Source organism: Nyctereutes procyonoides, unplaced genomic scaffold (genome assembly GCF_905146905.1).
Source record: "Nyctereutes procyonoides isolate TBG_1078 unplaced genomic scaffold, NYPRO_anot_genome, whole genome shotgun sequence".
Taxonomy (NCBI): Eukaryota; Metazoa; Chordata; class Mammalia; order Carnivora; family Canidae; genus Nyctereutes; species Nyctereutes procyonoides.
The window spans coordinates 62387017-62403809 of NW_026575051.1; positions in this window are offsets into that span (position 1 = coordinate 62387017).

Consider the following 16793-nt stretch of genomic DNA (forward strand, 5'->3'; position numbering starts at 1 on the left):
GCTCCTCTCCTCTGCTCCTGCCTCTCTCACACTCACTCTCTCAAATGAATAAATAAAAAATTTAAAAAACAATAAACAGATTTCCATAAAGGAAGGCATTTTATTTATTTATTTATTTAGACAATCGTTTTATTTTTATTTATGATAGTCACAGAGAGAGAGAGAGAGAGAGAGAGAGGCAGAGACACAGGCAGAGGGAGAAGCAGGCTCCATGCACCGGTAGCCCGACGTGGGATTCGATCCCGGGTCTCCAGGATCGCGCCCTGGGCCAAAGGCAGGCGCCAAACCGCTGCGCCACCCGGGGATCCCTTGACAATCGTTTTAAATTCAGGTCCTCCGTTTCTCATAAAGCTAGGTCTGAGACATTCAAATTTAGTGTTATGAATGTTTGGTTCTGTCTCCCCTCCACTTGGTGCAGCAGACTTACTGGTGAACACATGTCACCATGTTTCTTACTATTTATGTGCACATGCCGTGTCTCCAACTCTAAATCATAGACTGCAGAGTTGGAAGAGCCTTCTCAAGGCTGAGCCTGGAGTATGGGACAATCTAAAGAGACATTTAATAAGTGCATCTGTCATCTGAGTACTGGTTTTCCACACCCATGTTTCAGTTGCATTTAATTTACATAAAATCACCTTAAATAACCATGAAGAAGAATAGATTTGCTCACCTTTTCTTTAAGCCAAATCATGCAGTGAAAAAGTAAAGGGTCTAATTTACCAGAGTAGAGTGGTTTAGGACTGGGAATGGAGAGGTGGGCATTCTAGTGCCGACACTGACACTGGAACACTGTGATTCCTTCAAACTGTCCAGTTTCAAGTTTCTTCATCTGCAAACTGAAATTTATTAACAGGATTTTTTCACTTGCAAGTGACAGAAGTGTGACTTCAGCCATCTTATGTTAAAAAAAGGAATTTATTAATAGAATAGGATGCCTTATGAACTCCCCAAGGGAGGAAGCACCATTAGAACGCTCTCTGGTCTGTCAGATAAATTTTTCTAGAGAACAACTTGAAACATTTCACTTTCCACCTCAGAATCTATGTTGTTTTCCCATTCTCCATAATTTAAAGTCTAAACTCCTAAGCATACTGTTCAAAACCTGACACAATCTGTTTTCAAACCACTTTTTCAGTCCTGCATTTATTGAGCACTCACTGCAACCAGGATTTGTCCTAGAGGGAAATAAGTTGGGATTAGAATTCATGGGTCAATTCCTACTAACCGTATGTCTTGCAAAAAAAACTTCCCTAACTCCTGGAAGCCTCATTTACAGTATCTGTCTTTTTTTCAATTACTTCATTCTGTATTTCACAGAAAGATACCTAGTTTCACATCTTACAGCTTTCCTTGATGGCCCATTCTCGGACCAGGGTACAGAGTCAAGCTATTTAAATAGGTTGCTCTCTCAGGAGCCATGTACATGAGAGATGTAGTTCCCCCCAAAAAAATGGGAGCTGAGAGATAAAAAATAATTTGGCCAATACAGAGGATGTGAACTTACTTTTTCAACTCTAAAAGTCTGTGTCTGGGAAATAACATTTTTTTTGGCACATCCTTGACATGTATTCTTTCGAAGTGTTCTGTAAAGTATTTGCTTCTTTTGTTTGTACTTCCAGCCTACATTTATCTCCTGAATCCTTCTTCATTTTTAGCATTACCACACCCCCAGGAATCCTCAATTAATTTAGTATCTTAGCATTTGTGGCTTTTAGGAAAACAAGAAGGCCGAACTGATCTAAGAGATCTCTCCTCCACAATAGCCACTGTAGAAGACTGTGCCCTCTCACCACTCTCTTGACCCAAATTGGCCATTTGGGACAGAGTCAAGAATACTTGATCCACCTCTCCACTCTGAGCCTTGGAAGTCATAGAATTCATGTTATCAAGGGAAGAGTAGAACTTGAACTTAGAGCTTTATTTGACCTGGACACTCATCACAGCTCCAAAGTCCTTATTTAACCTCAACTCTACCTAATTAACCATTGATTTTGGAGCCCCAACCTGCTTCCTACCCTATCCTACTGTGACAATTTAACCTCTGCATTTCAACATTTGGGGCATCGGTTCTTCAAATTACATCTATAACCTAGTATAGCCTATAGCATTCACAAAGGCAGGGCTTGGCTTCATATGGAAATCCTGGAAGAAAAACAATAAAGATGATTGGATCTATCTTTTCTTCACAATTACCTGAAATGTAGATACCTGGGAATGCGAGCATACTGGTTTAGAAATAGAATGTAGCAAATCTTTGTTGCTTAACAGTTCTTTTTTAGCCGATCATTAAATCAATTGGAGAGGGGTGATTTTTTTTTTCATCTTCCTAAAAAATCTATGAAGGATCCTTAGTTTCTCTCTCTGAATTTTAATGCAATAGATCCAGTTATACTCCCTGGGTTATTACAGAGAAAAGTTTGGTGAGATGGGACCAGAAGGCACATAAAGGGGGAAGCGGTTGCTCTAGACTGGATGCCTGAGAAATAGTGGGGAGAGGGAGAGATCATCTGGGGCTGCTGATCATTCCTCTATTAAGACCCAGTGATACTTGGAAGAGCTTTCTGTTAGAGGATTACATGGCCCTGATTCCCTCATTCTTGGAAGGAATTCTTCCCAAAAGTATTGAAGGTAGAAAGAGGTCTGATTCTCACCGAGGAACCTACATGTCCACGTACTATTTACAGTGATACTCAGATAAGTGCCACTAGGCTGGCACTATTCTACTATAGCTATAGAATAGCTCCTATACTATAATACTATAGTATTAGCTATAGTAACTAGTCTATTCTGAATAGCTTTTTATAATTCAAATATTTTTGGAAGATATCATAAGACTGTAAGGCTAAAAGAAATAGCCCTTCATCCTTTTGACATCTCCTTATCTCTCCAAATCCCTATTTCATATGTTCAACAGATGAAACAAGTACAAGAGCCTTGTGTTTCATGCTAAAGGAGATCATGATAAATGTAAGTGTTGTCCTAGTCTATAAAAAAAATAACAAATGAAAACTGGTGGTGGAGACAGAGGAGAGTCAAACACATGGTGGAAAACATATTAAGACATGCATATTTTATTTCACTGAACACGTTTTTATTGTCTATCAATTCCATTCCAGGTGTTGTTCTAGGTACTGGGGATATAGCAATAAACAAATAATATTCCTATCCTATGGGTTTACACTCTAGTGGAGAAAACTTAAAATATGAAAATTAAAAATAAATAATATGATATTAGCCATATAAAAGTGCTGAGGAAAAAAGGCAGAAGGAACAAGTACAAAAGTCATTAAGTGGAAAAGAGCTTGGGGTGTTTGAGGAATAGCACAAAGCCCAGTGTCATTAGAATACAATGAGTTTAGGAGAAAGTGTAGGAAATAAGGTCAAAGAGGTATTGGTAGGTAGACATAGTCTGAGGAACCAAATGGTTTGAACCAATGGAGTGATATAATCTCATGTATATTTTTAAAATATTTGCCTAGCTACTGAGTAGAGAGCATACTGTAGGAGTCAAAAGCACAAGCTAGGACGTCAGTTATGAGACTATTGCCAACAATGCAGTAGAGGAATAGTGGTGGCTTGCACCAAGAGTACTTCAGTGACAGTGGTGAGATGTATGTTTTTTGAGATTTGCAGGTGCATAGGATGAGGGGTTTAAGACAAAGAAGTCAAGAGTCTAAGATTTAGAGCCTAAGGATTTTGTCCCAAGTTACTGGGTGACTGAAGTTGCTATTTAATGATGTGGAGGACTCTGGAGGAGGAGCTGGTTGGGGCGGGGAATAATTAATTACCAGTCCTTCATCTTTGAGATGCTTATTAGATATCTAAGAAGAAATGTCAAGTAGGAGGCTGGATAGATGAATCTGGCATGGAGCTAAGAGGTCAATACTACATACATTCCATTTTTTAAAAAAATATATTTTATTTATTCATGAGACACACACACACAGAGAGAGAGAGAGAGAGAGAGAGAGAGAGAGAGGCAGAGGCATAGGCTGAGGGAGAAGCAAGTTCCATGCAGGGAACCTGATGTAGGACTTGATCCCGGGTCTCCAGGACCACGCTGTGGGCCGAAGGCAGCACTAAACTGCTGAGCCACCTGGGCTGCCCAATACATTCCATTTTTTACCATATGTACAGTAACTATCTCATCAGCATTGTAGTATTAAAACCACAGAACTGGATGAGACCCTTTAGGAAATGACTGAGAATAAAGAAATTTGAGGTAATAAGCCATGTAATATATTATGGATAGGACGGTGTAGATCTAGCAAAGCAGTCTAAGGAGCAGTAGTGAGAGCCGGTAGGCCAGAAGTGAAGAAAGTAGTTACAGTGCACCTGAGAGAGTAGAAAGTCTCAAAACTGACTACTTAATGAGGCAGCACACAGGTCATTGTGTTATTTGTAAGTACAATTTCATTGGAGTGACCAGTGTGACTCCAGTTGTGACCTGATTGGAATGGGTTTAGTGAGAAATGAAACATCTTTCCTATATCGCTCAATATAGTGTCCATTCGTATAACTCATTTAAGGGACAGTTTGGCAATAGCTAGCAAAATTCAAACTCACATGCCTTTGACCTGGCAATTCAACTTGGAATTTATCCTGTAGATATACTTGAATATGTGTAAAATAACATTTAAAGGTAATTTTTAAAGACTATGGTATAATTTATGTAACAAAACTTACCACCGTAACCATATTTAAGTCAACGGTTTGGTGGAATTAAGTACATCCACCTTGTTGTATAACCATCACCACCTCTATTTCCAGAACATTTTTCGTCTTACCAAACTGAAACTTTGTACCCATCATTCCCCAATCCCCTCCCTCAGCCCCTGGCAACACTCTTCTATTTTCTGTTTCTATGACAAAGAGGTGTTTTTTGACCACCATCATATATAAATTAATGGTGTTATATTAATTAAATAAGACAGCCTTTAAGCTGAGGTCGTTCTTATATCTTAGCAGCCTATGTAAGAAAACCAGATACTAAGCCTGTAAATGTCTCAAAGTTAAGAAATAAAAACCTTAGGACAACCAGTCACGAGCAGCCAACGAGGCTGCCCCAAACTTAAGGCAACTATAGCCAAATAATTTCCTTGCTTTTCTCCTATGTCTTCTCTATAAAAGTCTTGCCCCTAACTCCTGTTAGTGGAGTACTTCTAGCCACCTTTAGACTTTGGATGCTGCCCAATTTGAATATATTTTTGCTCAAATAAACCTTAAAATTGTAATATACTTCAGTTTATCTTTTAACTGTACCTGTCCAACCCCTCCTACCATTTTCTAGATACTTTATCCTGTTTTATTTTTTCTCATTACATTTATCTCCACCTGACACATATTGTTGTTTATCTGTCTCCCCTCCCCCATTGGAATGTATGCTCCTCGAGGGCAGGACATTTGTATATTTTGTTTTGTTTTTGCTATATCCTCAGAATCTAGCATAATACTTGGCAAGTGTAGCAGCACAATATTTGTTGGCATGAATGAAGTTCAGGGGGAAATGCACTCCTATTTTAATTTCCTGGTTGATGGATTAGACTCTGACCCTGAGGATGTACATTCTCTAGGAGTTGAGCCCTTACTCCTTTGTCTCTATTTCTCCCCATCTATCAGTTCTTGATCAGCACAACTTTTTTCTTAACGCAACTTTGATCCAATTTCTTATCTTTTACACCATTTTAAATCTGTAGTCCCCTTGTCCTTCCTCAGTGACCTCCTAAAAACTGCTACTTCCAGTTCATTGATGTGTCCAAGATACATTAACATATTGACTATTTCTTCCTCTTTCTGTGTGTTTACTAATATTATCCTGAATGCACACACTCTAGGTTCCTAGAGTAGAGACAGATTGTTATTATTCACTTAAAAGCAAATAACCTCCCAATGGTGTTCCATGTCTCAATTCTTCCCCCTGGAATGATACAACAAAAGCCATATATGACTCTACAAATACAGGGCTTATATTGTAGCAGACTAATGCCCTCTCCCCCCAAAAAAGAATCTGGGCATTTATATAAAAGGGAGAGGCGCTGTCCCCTTCCCCACTGAAAATCTCCTTGGAGATGGGATGGAGAGGATCCTGGATTCTCTTATAAATAAATCTCTTAGGTAGGGGAAGATAAGATCGTTGTCTTCAGCTTTACAACACAGCCATGCCTCCATGGTTCTGGCTTTCACTCCCCCCTACACACACACAACTATAAACACATGCCTCTGTGAGGTAAATCTGGAAGTCTCTCATTATCTAATCAGTCATAAATTACCTTTCAGTGCTTGCTGGAACCATGCTTCAGTAACTTTTGTTCAGAAATCCCTGGCTATGCAGAAACCTAAAAATGTTTTCTCTACAGCCCCTACCATCTTACCCTCCAAATTTGCTAGCATCCAGCAAGAACCTTAATTGCAAGCATCAGAATCTTACTCCGACTGATTTAAGCTAAAGAGTCATGAGGAAGCATACGGCCAGGCTTGAAAACCAGGCAAGGAGGTCTGAACAGCAATCAGGGTTACAACCAAGATCATTCCACAGAACAAGTCTGACATGACTGCTGATGAATGCCAGGCATCACAGCCACACAGCTACTATCAGCTGTTAGCTGCTGAGAGCAAATACTGGATGCCACACCAGGACTTCTGCTACTGCCAGGCCTACTATAAGAATAGATTAGAGAGTCAATTCTTTATGTCATAGGTTTCCAGTGGTTGAGCCTAGAATATGTGGTTCTGCCCAAGTTGCAAAGAAGGCTAGGAAAGTGAATCTGTCATTTTCGCATCTATGGTGAAAAGTGAGTGCTGACTATAGCTAAGACTTTACTATGGGGAGTTGCCCACCCCACCCCCACCAAACAAAGGGAGTTCTGATGCTGGGCAACCACAAAAACAAGAAATGCCCACTATTTGGCTATTTACCTGTGTCTCAGTCTTTATCTATATCTATCCAAATGCATAAGCCAGAAATCATGGCAGCATCTCTGAATTGTTCACCCCTATACCCAACAGGTCTCATTGTATCTCACTGACCACCACCCCTTAAGCATTTCTTCTTTCCCTCCAGGTTTATTGGGAAAACTAAGAGATGTGTTGCATGTCTTAGTTTAAAGTGCACAACATAATGATTTGATATATGTATATATTGCAAAATGATTACTAAAATAGGTTTAGTTAACATCCATCATCTTCCATAGTTACAAAAATTTTTTTTCTTATGTTGAGAACTTTTAAGATCTACTGTCTTAGCAACTTTCAACTATACAACACAATATTGTTAACTATAGTCACCATGCCATACATTATACCCCGGAAGCTTCTTTTTCTTGCAACTGGAAGTTTGTATGTTTTGACCACCTTCACCATCCTCCTGCCCACCCCCCACCCCCCAAGCCCTTCTTTTACCTGCCTTTTACTTCTATCCCCATTACCATGGCCACAATTGAGGCTTCATCATTTCCTCTGCAATATACTCTTTTTATAGTGTCCTACTTGGTTACCCTGAGCCAGGCCTTTACCCCCCTCAATCAGTCATTTACACTCTGTAAAGACATTACACAAATGTCTTTCTAATAATATTCAATCATGTCAGTCTTTTAATTAAAGTTTGTCAAGTAGTCTTCATCACGCTTAGAATAAAGTTCAGACTATTGGAAATGGCACACAAGGCCCTTCTGAGGTCTCATTTTCAGCTGCATCTCCTTTCAGCTCTATGAACCCTTCACTTTAGTCATGACAAAATACTTGTTCTCCAAATACATAGTGCTTTCTCACACATCGTATCTATGCATATACTATTGCTTCTCTCCAGAATGTCCTTTCAACCTCATTTACTTGCTTAAGTCTTACTTTTTCTTCAAGACTCAGCTCATGCCTCCCCTAGATGAGTTAGGGACCCACCCTCTCTGATCACATAGCTTATTCTATACACGTATATCAGTTTAATCATTATTTGTTAGTTATTTTACTGTTTGTCTCCCTTACTAGTGATTTCTTTGAGATAGAGACTTGCTATCTCTATATCCTCACTGTCTTGAATATTCAATAAATATTTGGTGATAAGATAAAAAACATTATTGGAAGCAGAAAAGAGTTTCCATTGGACATACAGAAGGGATATGTATGATTTTAAGTAGAAAATATTCAAAGATCTTGCCCCAGAAACAATTCTTATGAGTAAGAAGCTATATAGTACCCCAGGAAAAGTTATCCAAATAGTATTAATTTCAAATATAGAATTAATTTCATACATAGAAATTCTTTCCACCATAAAATACTTAAAAGTCACCATCTTATAATGTAGTCAGCTGATCCGCCTTAGAAATGTTTGAAATGATGGTACTCATGTGAAGGCAAAAATCTGAGTTCTTAAAAAGACAAGTATTGTATGATATCAGTTATGTGTGATCTAAAAAAAACAAATTCAGAGAAATAGAGAATAGAGTGGTGAATACCAGGTGTTGGGTGTAGAGGCTCTTTTAGGCAATAGGCTTGAGCAGTGTAAAGTAGAAAGGACCCATGGTGGCCCCCTGGCTAAATACAGACAAGTTCATCAGGCAACCCACCTCAAAATATCCATAGGCACTAACCAATGGAAACCAGGCAGTTTCCAAATAAGGGAAAATTCCAATTGTCCCCATACCTACTCACCTTCTCCCTTTAAAAATACCCCTTACCCATGGAGTATGGACATTTTAACAATATTAATTCTTCCAACCCATAAGCATCCCTGGAATAAATCCCATTTGATCATCATGTATGAACTTTTGCTGTATTGTGAAATTCAGTTTGCTAATATTCTGTTAAACTGCCTTGTGGCAGTCTCTCTATTGCTGTCCTGCCCACAGCCCCCTTGCACTGTATTCAGTAAATTTCTATTTCTTTTGTTCTGCCTCAGTGAATCCTTTCATTGCCCACACTACCAGCTTCCACCTGATGGGATCGCCTCCCTTTTTGGGGGCCCTCATCTGATTGGAAGAGACACAACTTTGGGGAGCGGGGGAAATGAGATATTGGTCAAAGAGTACAAACTTCTAGATAAAAGATTAACAGCTTCAGGGAACTAATGTACAGCATAGGAAATGAGGAAATTGAAAAGATACCGGTAAAAGGATATAACTTCTTGTTATAAAATTAACAACTTTGGGGATCTAATACTATATCATATACTTGAACACTGCTAAGAGAGTAGATCTTAAATATTCTCATCACGAAAGAGAAATGGTCAACTATGTGATGGAATGGAAGTGGTAGCTAATAATATGGTGATAATTATTTTGTAATTTAGAAATATATCAAATCAATATCCAGTCCACCTTAAACTTACACAATGTTATGTGTCAATTATATCTCAATAAAGGAATAAAAAAGCTGATGCAAAGAAAAAAAAAACCTGGGTTTTAATGTGGCAAGTTAAGTTTTAAGGCAATGACATGTCAATAAAATGGTGTGGCTTTGTTCTATCATTCTTGTTAAGCAAATCAGACAAGTGCTTATATTTCCTCCAGTCCTTAGATGCTGTAATTGTAGTAATTGTTCAATAAAAGTAACAGAGTTGTGCCTGGCTGGCTCAATTGGTAGAGCATTCGATTCTTGGTCTTGGAATTGTAAGTCTAAGCCCCACGTTGGGTGTAGAAATTACTTTAATAAATAAATGAATAAACAAACAAATAAATAAAATAAAAGGAACATAGCTTATTCTATACACATATATCAGCTTAATCACTATTTGTGATTAAGCAACTGACAAGCAGCCATAAGCATATGGATGATCCAGAACAAAGTTGTTAGATTTTGCGTGTGAGGCTATAATTATAAGATCAGAGCAGAATCCACCATGACTAGAAGTCTAATTATAGCTCAGTACCATAGCTCCTGGAAAATTAAAGAAGTATTTCCAAATTATTACTGCCTCAGTGATTTAATCTCACGGTAACAAATCATCATACCTACATGGTCTGCAGTAATAATGGGCAATAAATATTTTCTTTTACCTTTGAAATTTCATCCTTTGTTTTCTACAGCAGGAAGGCTCAGAAGACTGTCATTAGAATGAGACCACAGGGACACCTGGGTAGCTCAGCGGTGGGGCATCTGCATTCAGCTCAGGGCGTGATCCCTGGTCCAGGGATCGAGTCCCGCATTGGGCTCCCTCTGAGGAGCCTGCTTCTCCCTCTGCCTATGTCTCTGCCTCTCTCTGTGGGTCTATCATGGATAAATAAAATCTTAAAAAAAAAAAAAGAATGAGACAACAGATTTAGTCCTAAAATGTGTTTAAACAAACAAAAAAACCCAGAGGCCCAATATGATGTCACTTACACCAAGTTCCCAAACCAGAGCTTAATATATAATCTAATTGCAATTTCAACCTCCTCCAGGAATGTACTCCTAACTGGTCAGCCTGAAATTTTTCAACCTGCACCCATGAATCTGCCACCTGGGTCCTCTTCACTTACCAGAAAAAAGATGAGGTAATCTGCATAAAACATTTAGACACTTTGCTTCTTCCCCTAAAAGTGGTCTCCTCTGGACCAATCCTTTTCTTTTGCTAATAACTTTCTTGCCTCTACCATCCTTCTATAAAAGCCTTCCATTTTCTACAACTCCTTGGAACACCTATTTCCTAGATGGGGTGCTGCCCAATTAATAAATTCATTCAATAAAGCAAATTAGATCTTCAAATTTACTTGGCTGAATTTTGTCATTTAACGGATGCAACAGGTATTTTAAATAGAGGAGTAAATACCTATTTAATGACTACTACTAGCTCTCAAATACAGTTAAATTTAAAAATCAGTTGGAAGAAAAACATATAACATATATGTATGTAATTACATATTCCTAAGTGTATACATCAATCTTAATTCATTTTTTAAAAAGGCACACGGATAATACCCATAAACCTGATAATGGCATCACCTCTGAGGCGAGACATCATATTGAGAGAAGAAAAGTTAAGGTCACATGGAGCAATTTATGCTTTACATATCTCTATATTTTTAAAGTTTTTTTTGCCAAAATTTCACAAGTTGTATTAAGTATTAATCTTGACAGTTAAAACAACAACAAAAAAAAAGAAAAAGAAAGAAAAAAAAGAAAAAAAATAAAACAACAAAAAATTTGTGACTTCGTAGAGCAGAATTGGACTCAGACAAGATAAAATTTCCCATGCCCTTAGTAGCTCTGTTACTATGACACAATTATATTATGAGCATGTTTAAATAACATAGTCTAGAAGTAATTTAATGTTTCTGGTATTTTATTATATATAGTATAATTTTATTCATAAGTTTTTAAAATTTGTTTCCAAATATTTAAAACAATTTTTAAAACGTTTTATCATGGAGTTTTCAAAAAACAAAATTAGATAGCATATATATAAGAAATCCCAAAGTATCTATAACCCAGCTTCAATGATTATCAATTTATGGCCAAACCAACCAGTTTTGCTAAATGAAAACTTGGCTTTCTCTACTCATATAACATTTTTCTCTTTGTAATCATCTTTATCTAAAGATGAAGAAGAGATTTAATGAATATCTGGATTCTGGTCCATTCACCATTCTCAACAACTTTAATTAACCTTTAGAATCATCTTCCATTAATAACATTAATAACATGGTTATTTATCAGAGTTTCACAACTATCTGGGGCGAACGTATTTAAAATCTGAATCCCCGAAGATTTTCTCTGTTCTTTGACAATTCAAAAATATAAAAACCCATGCAAAGAACTACAATGATAATTGTGTATTTAAAGCTATCAGTACACACTGACAGATTGATTTGAACAAAATAGGATCAGAAAAGAAAATAATTTGGGAAAGTGACCTAAAAGCTTTTTTCCACACTTAACATTTTCTTCCAAGGTCTTTGGTTTTAAGCATCTTTTAGGTAAATGAAAATAAGCCAGGTGGAAAATGCAAGCCCAGTTCATGATTTCAGTGGCTCCACATAGCATCCTCCTGGAGTGCTTTGCAAGTTAAAATAGTGTTCTTTTCTAATACAAGGCAGAGCGGAACTCAAGAGATCAAGACCATGAATTAGACTGGAGAGCAAGTTGAATGGAATGGAATGTCAGGGTGTTCAGTTCAGTGGTGATTCAGAACCATGGACAGTGGTGCTCCCTCCCTTATCATCCCTGTGGTAGTAGGTTCCTGCTACAGAAAGCCGTCGTTACTCTGTGTCCAGAGTGGCTAGAGCCAAGCCACAGACAAGGTTCAGAGGCCAACTGCAGAGGCCAATCTAGCATTAACAGAGCCCAGGGAGAAGCATGGTAAAGGCCTTAAAATCCAAAGAGAAAAATGCAGGAATCACAGGGAAATAAAAGGTAAAATTTGAGGTCAAGGGGGGATCCCTGGGTGGCTCAGAGTAAGTTTAGCGCCTGCCTTCAGTCCAGGGCGTGATCCTGTAGACCCGGGATCGAGTCCCACATCGGGATCCCTGCATGGAGCCTGTTTCTCCCTCTGCCTGTGTCTCTGCCCCTCTCTCTGTCTCTCATGAATAAATAACCAAATCTTAAAAAATAAAAAAATTAAGGTCAAAAAGGACTGCAGTATAAGCTAAGACCAAATACAATAGAGAAGGGAAAGCATTAAAGTTGGGGACTAGAAATAGCGTTTTCAAGTCTTGAATAAGGTCTTCTTGCCTTTGGATCTGAATTCAATTCAAGTTCATTCAAATGCACAAGCGCTCAATGTACACAGATAGTGAGACAGTGGTTTTAGGCAGTAATCCTGGTCTGGACAGATAAAAGAGAACAGATTTTCGCTGCTCAGAGGCATAAACAAGATTGAACAGATGCTACTGATTACACCTGTGACCTAGCTCTTCTGGAGCCTCAAGATCTTGACATCTGGAAGAAGTACTTTAATTCACTAACAATTCTTTAGTACTAACTCAGAGAGGATAAAGAAAACAGAATGAAAAGAAGAATGAGGTCAGTGAGAAAGGGGAGATTGATGAGTACTGACATGATTACCCCCCCCCGTTATTAGGTATTTCATTTTAACACTTTTTTTCAATGTCTCTAGACAAAAAGTGACTTTATATGGACCTCCTTTAGGAAGAAAACCACATGTGTGTCTGTGTATATGTACATGTGCATATAAATTGAGAAATTTTGTTTTTATTTTATCCAAAACAGAAAAGGGGTGCCAACACAATGGACAGAAATAGACAATTAAGCACAATATATACATTTTTCCCACGCAATAAGAAAAGCACCTCTTACTTAAGAGTAAGAGACTCCTTACACTTTATTTTTAAATATACGAAATAAAGGACAGACTCATTAGAAAAACAACCCAAGAATATAGTGGGTCAGACTCTTAACATCAGAGATTCCTTTCTCAGAGATTGACAATGCTGACAAATTAGTGGGAAGAAATTGTAAATAGAAGTTTGAAAATAAGCAAACAGAAGTAGTGGAAGATCATATGCCCTTTTGATTTTGTTGCATCACTGGTATAATAGTCATGGATGCAAATGTTGTCTGACCCTAAGGTAAGTCTCCTCATCAAACTTTATAATAGATTTGATATGAGTTGATTACTTGGATGCTCTCAAACTTATTCAGCCCTCCCTGTGCACTTTTTCCAAATTAATGCTTTGTTGATTATAGAATACCTTCCTAGACAAGAGACTTATTCTTTGTTCAGAAATACACAAAAAACTATATTCTGCTTAAAGCACATTCAGGTCTTGCCTGATATTTAGGAAGATCAAGGGCCACACATGGACCATAAAGATTTTTCTTCTCTACAGAGAAGAAAATGATTAGGGGCTTTGAGTGAACTTCTAGAATAGGGGTCAGCATATTTTTTTTTCTGTAAATGGCCAAATAGTAAATATTTCTCGCCCTTAGTGGGCCACATATTTTTCTCCACCACGTAATCTCTTTCTTTTTAAAACTTTTTTAACAATTAAAAAAATGTAAAAAACATTCTTAGTTTAAACTACAAACCAGTTTGACCCATAGGACATAGTTTACCAACTCATGCAAAGAAAAAGGTCAGAAGATCAGAGTTGCCTGACCTACAGAAAGGAATAGGATGAGGGCACATCAATGAAACCAGAGAAACATAAATAACTTCCTTAAAAAAAAGTGATATTTTTTTCAAAGGAATGCTATCTAGGTTTTGGTTTTTGACAAATTAGGTTTTGATTAATTTTTGGACAACTAAAATTAATTTGTTTTTGGAAAAGGATATGATTTGTCCATGCCATACAAGCAATGATGTTCATAGAAGTAAACCAGTAAGAAAGACTTCTGACAAACTCAAGTGGAATATCCACTACCCACTTTGATTTTCCTCCTCATAACAGCTTTTTATTTTTTATTTTTTTTTAAATTTTTTTTATTTATTTATGATAGTCACAGAGAGAGAGAGAGAGAGAGAGAGAGAGAGAGAGAGAGAGAGGGGCAGAGACAGAAGCAGGCTCCATGCACCGGAAGCCTGACATGGGATTCGATCCCGGGTCTCCAGGATCGCGCCCTGGGCCAAAGGCAGGCGCCAAACCGCTGCGCCACCCAGGGATCCCCATAACAGCTTTTTAAAGCAATGATTTGAAAGAAAACTTTCCTTCCATATTATGTATAAAATATTTGTATGTGATATGTGTGTGCGTGCATTTAGGAAATAGATGAAATGTATGCACATTTACATATGTAATAATTTATAAAATGTGTATAGATGATAAATAAATTTACAAATATATTTCTCTAGCTCTTAGGTCCTATTTTTGCAGAACTCAGCTTTCATATAAATTTCAAAATATATATAAGGGAACTAATAGAGTATAATTGAATGAGTAGGAATGGTCATTGCTCAGCCATCTAATTAACTAGTTTTGTCAATTATTGCCTCCTATGCCCATAAGGTACTGGACATACACACTCATGTAGCAAAGAGGTCACCAGTGTCATTTTATAGAGTAGTACTCATATCTAGAGCAATGAGGGTTCTACACTTGCTTGATAACTACTGTCAGGGTATGTAACACCCATTTCTATTAATCAATCAGCTGCTCCTTTTGTAAGAGGAAGTTTTTCATAAATGTACGTGTTTAGATTAAATTTACTGTCAAGGAGGGGCACCTGGGTGGCTCAGGCAGTTAAGCATCCAACTCTTGGTCTCAGCTCAGGTCTGATCTCAGGGTTGTGGGTTCAAGCTCATGTGAAAAACAAAAGTAAAATAAAAAAAATATTGTCAAGGAGGTGACACTGCCTGCTACGAATGATTTTCATATGTGCTAATTACCTTACAGAACACGGAAGCTATAGAGAGATTAGGGTAATGACTTGGATGGATGAACAAATAGGTCAGCTAGAGATGAGTGAACTGATTTGTCTAATATTAGAACCAAGCCCTACAAACCCCCCGCCTGAACTAAATCATCCAATGGCTTCTGCAGTGTTGGAACTTAAACCTTTGAAGTTTTTAATTTTCATATATTTGCTAGTCTTCAAGAACTATAACAGATGTGAATATAATTACAGTCTGGAGAATTATAAAAGATGTAAAAACACTAACAGAACTGCATTCCTAGAGGTTTGTGATTTGGCCAAAGATTCTCCCATTCTGTAAGATTTTCATGATTTCCCTAATATCCATCGTAAAAAGGCTCTGAACATGAAAACCCTCAAAAACTACATGGGCTGCAGTCATGAACAAATACCAAAATGTAACACGAAGATGGTCCTTCATAATATTTATGAGCAGGTAGGACTTTATGATTTGAGTAGATAAAATAAGGTGATAAGCAGCCAACACAGAGGGTTTACTGATACAGGGAGCTAAGAGACATAGACCCTTAGTTCATTTCTGCCTTTAAGAGGCTTTGTGAAATAAGACATTTAGCCTCTCAGCACCTCACTTTTCTCTTTATAAAATTCGCTTCACATGCTAGTGTCTATGCCTCAGTTAATGGTAAAGTTATCTCAAAGAAGGAAAAAGACAGGGTTCTTTATTTTGTACTTCTCCCTGCCTTTCACATGCACCTTTCTCAATCTTCACAAAAGCAAAAATACCAGATTCAGAAATAGAATGAGAAAGATAATTGACCAAAAAAAAAAAAAAAAGTTAAGCTATTAGGCAATATGATTCAATACTTGTTTTAATTTCCTTAGGCAACCAAAGACCATCTCCGTATGCGCTGCTCTGATATCTCATCTCTGTAATGAGAATTAGGTCAAAGTGTTTAAATAAGACCAGTTTTTACTGCTGTAGGAAAAAACTGAAGGTTACTCACTTACCTACTGGATGTAGTGGGCCCTTAGTGAGTTAAAACCAGCTAGTTTAGAGGGGCCTGGCTGGCTCAGTTGGAAAAGCAGCTCTTGATCTTGGGATTGCAATTTTGAGCCCCACATTGGGTGTAGAGACTACTTAAATAAAATTAAACCAGGGGATACCTGGGTGGCTCAGTGGTTTAGTGCCTGCCTTTGGCCCAGGGCATGATCCTGGAGTCCTGGGATCGAGTCCCATGTCAGGCTCCCCACATGGAGTCTGCTTCTGCCATTCTCTCTCTCTCTGTATGTCTATCATGAATAAATAAATAAAATCTTTAAAAAAGAAAAATAAATACATAAAATTAAATTAAACCATTAAGAAGAAAGCTCCAGCATTTAGACATATCTGGACCTGATTTTTAACTTGCTTCCCCCACCCCCATTTCCTACACTGGCAAAACCCACCCTGCACCGTGCCACCCCACCCCCAGCCATCCATACTCCAGAGGCCAAAGATGGAGAAAATAGCATGTCATGTCTTGGATACTTGTCCTCTAGCTCAGCTCCAT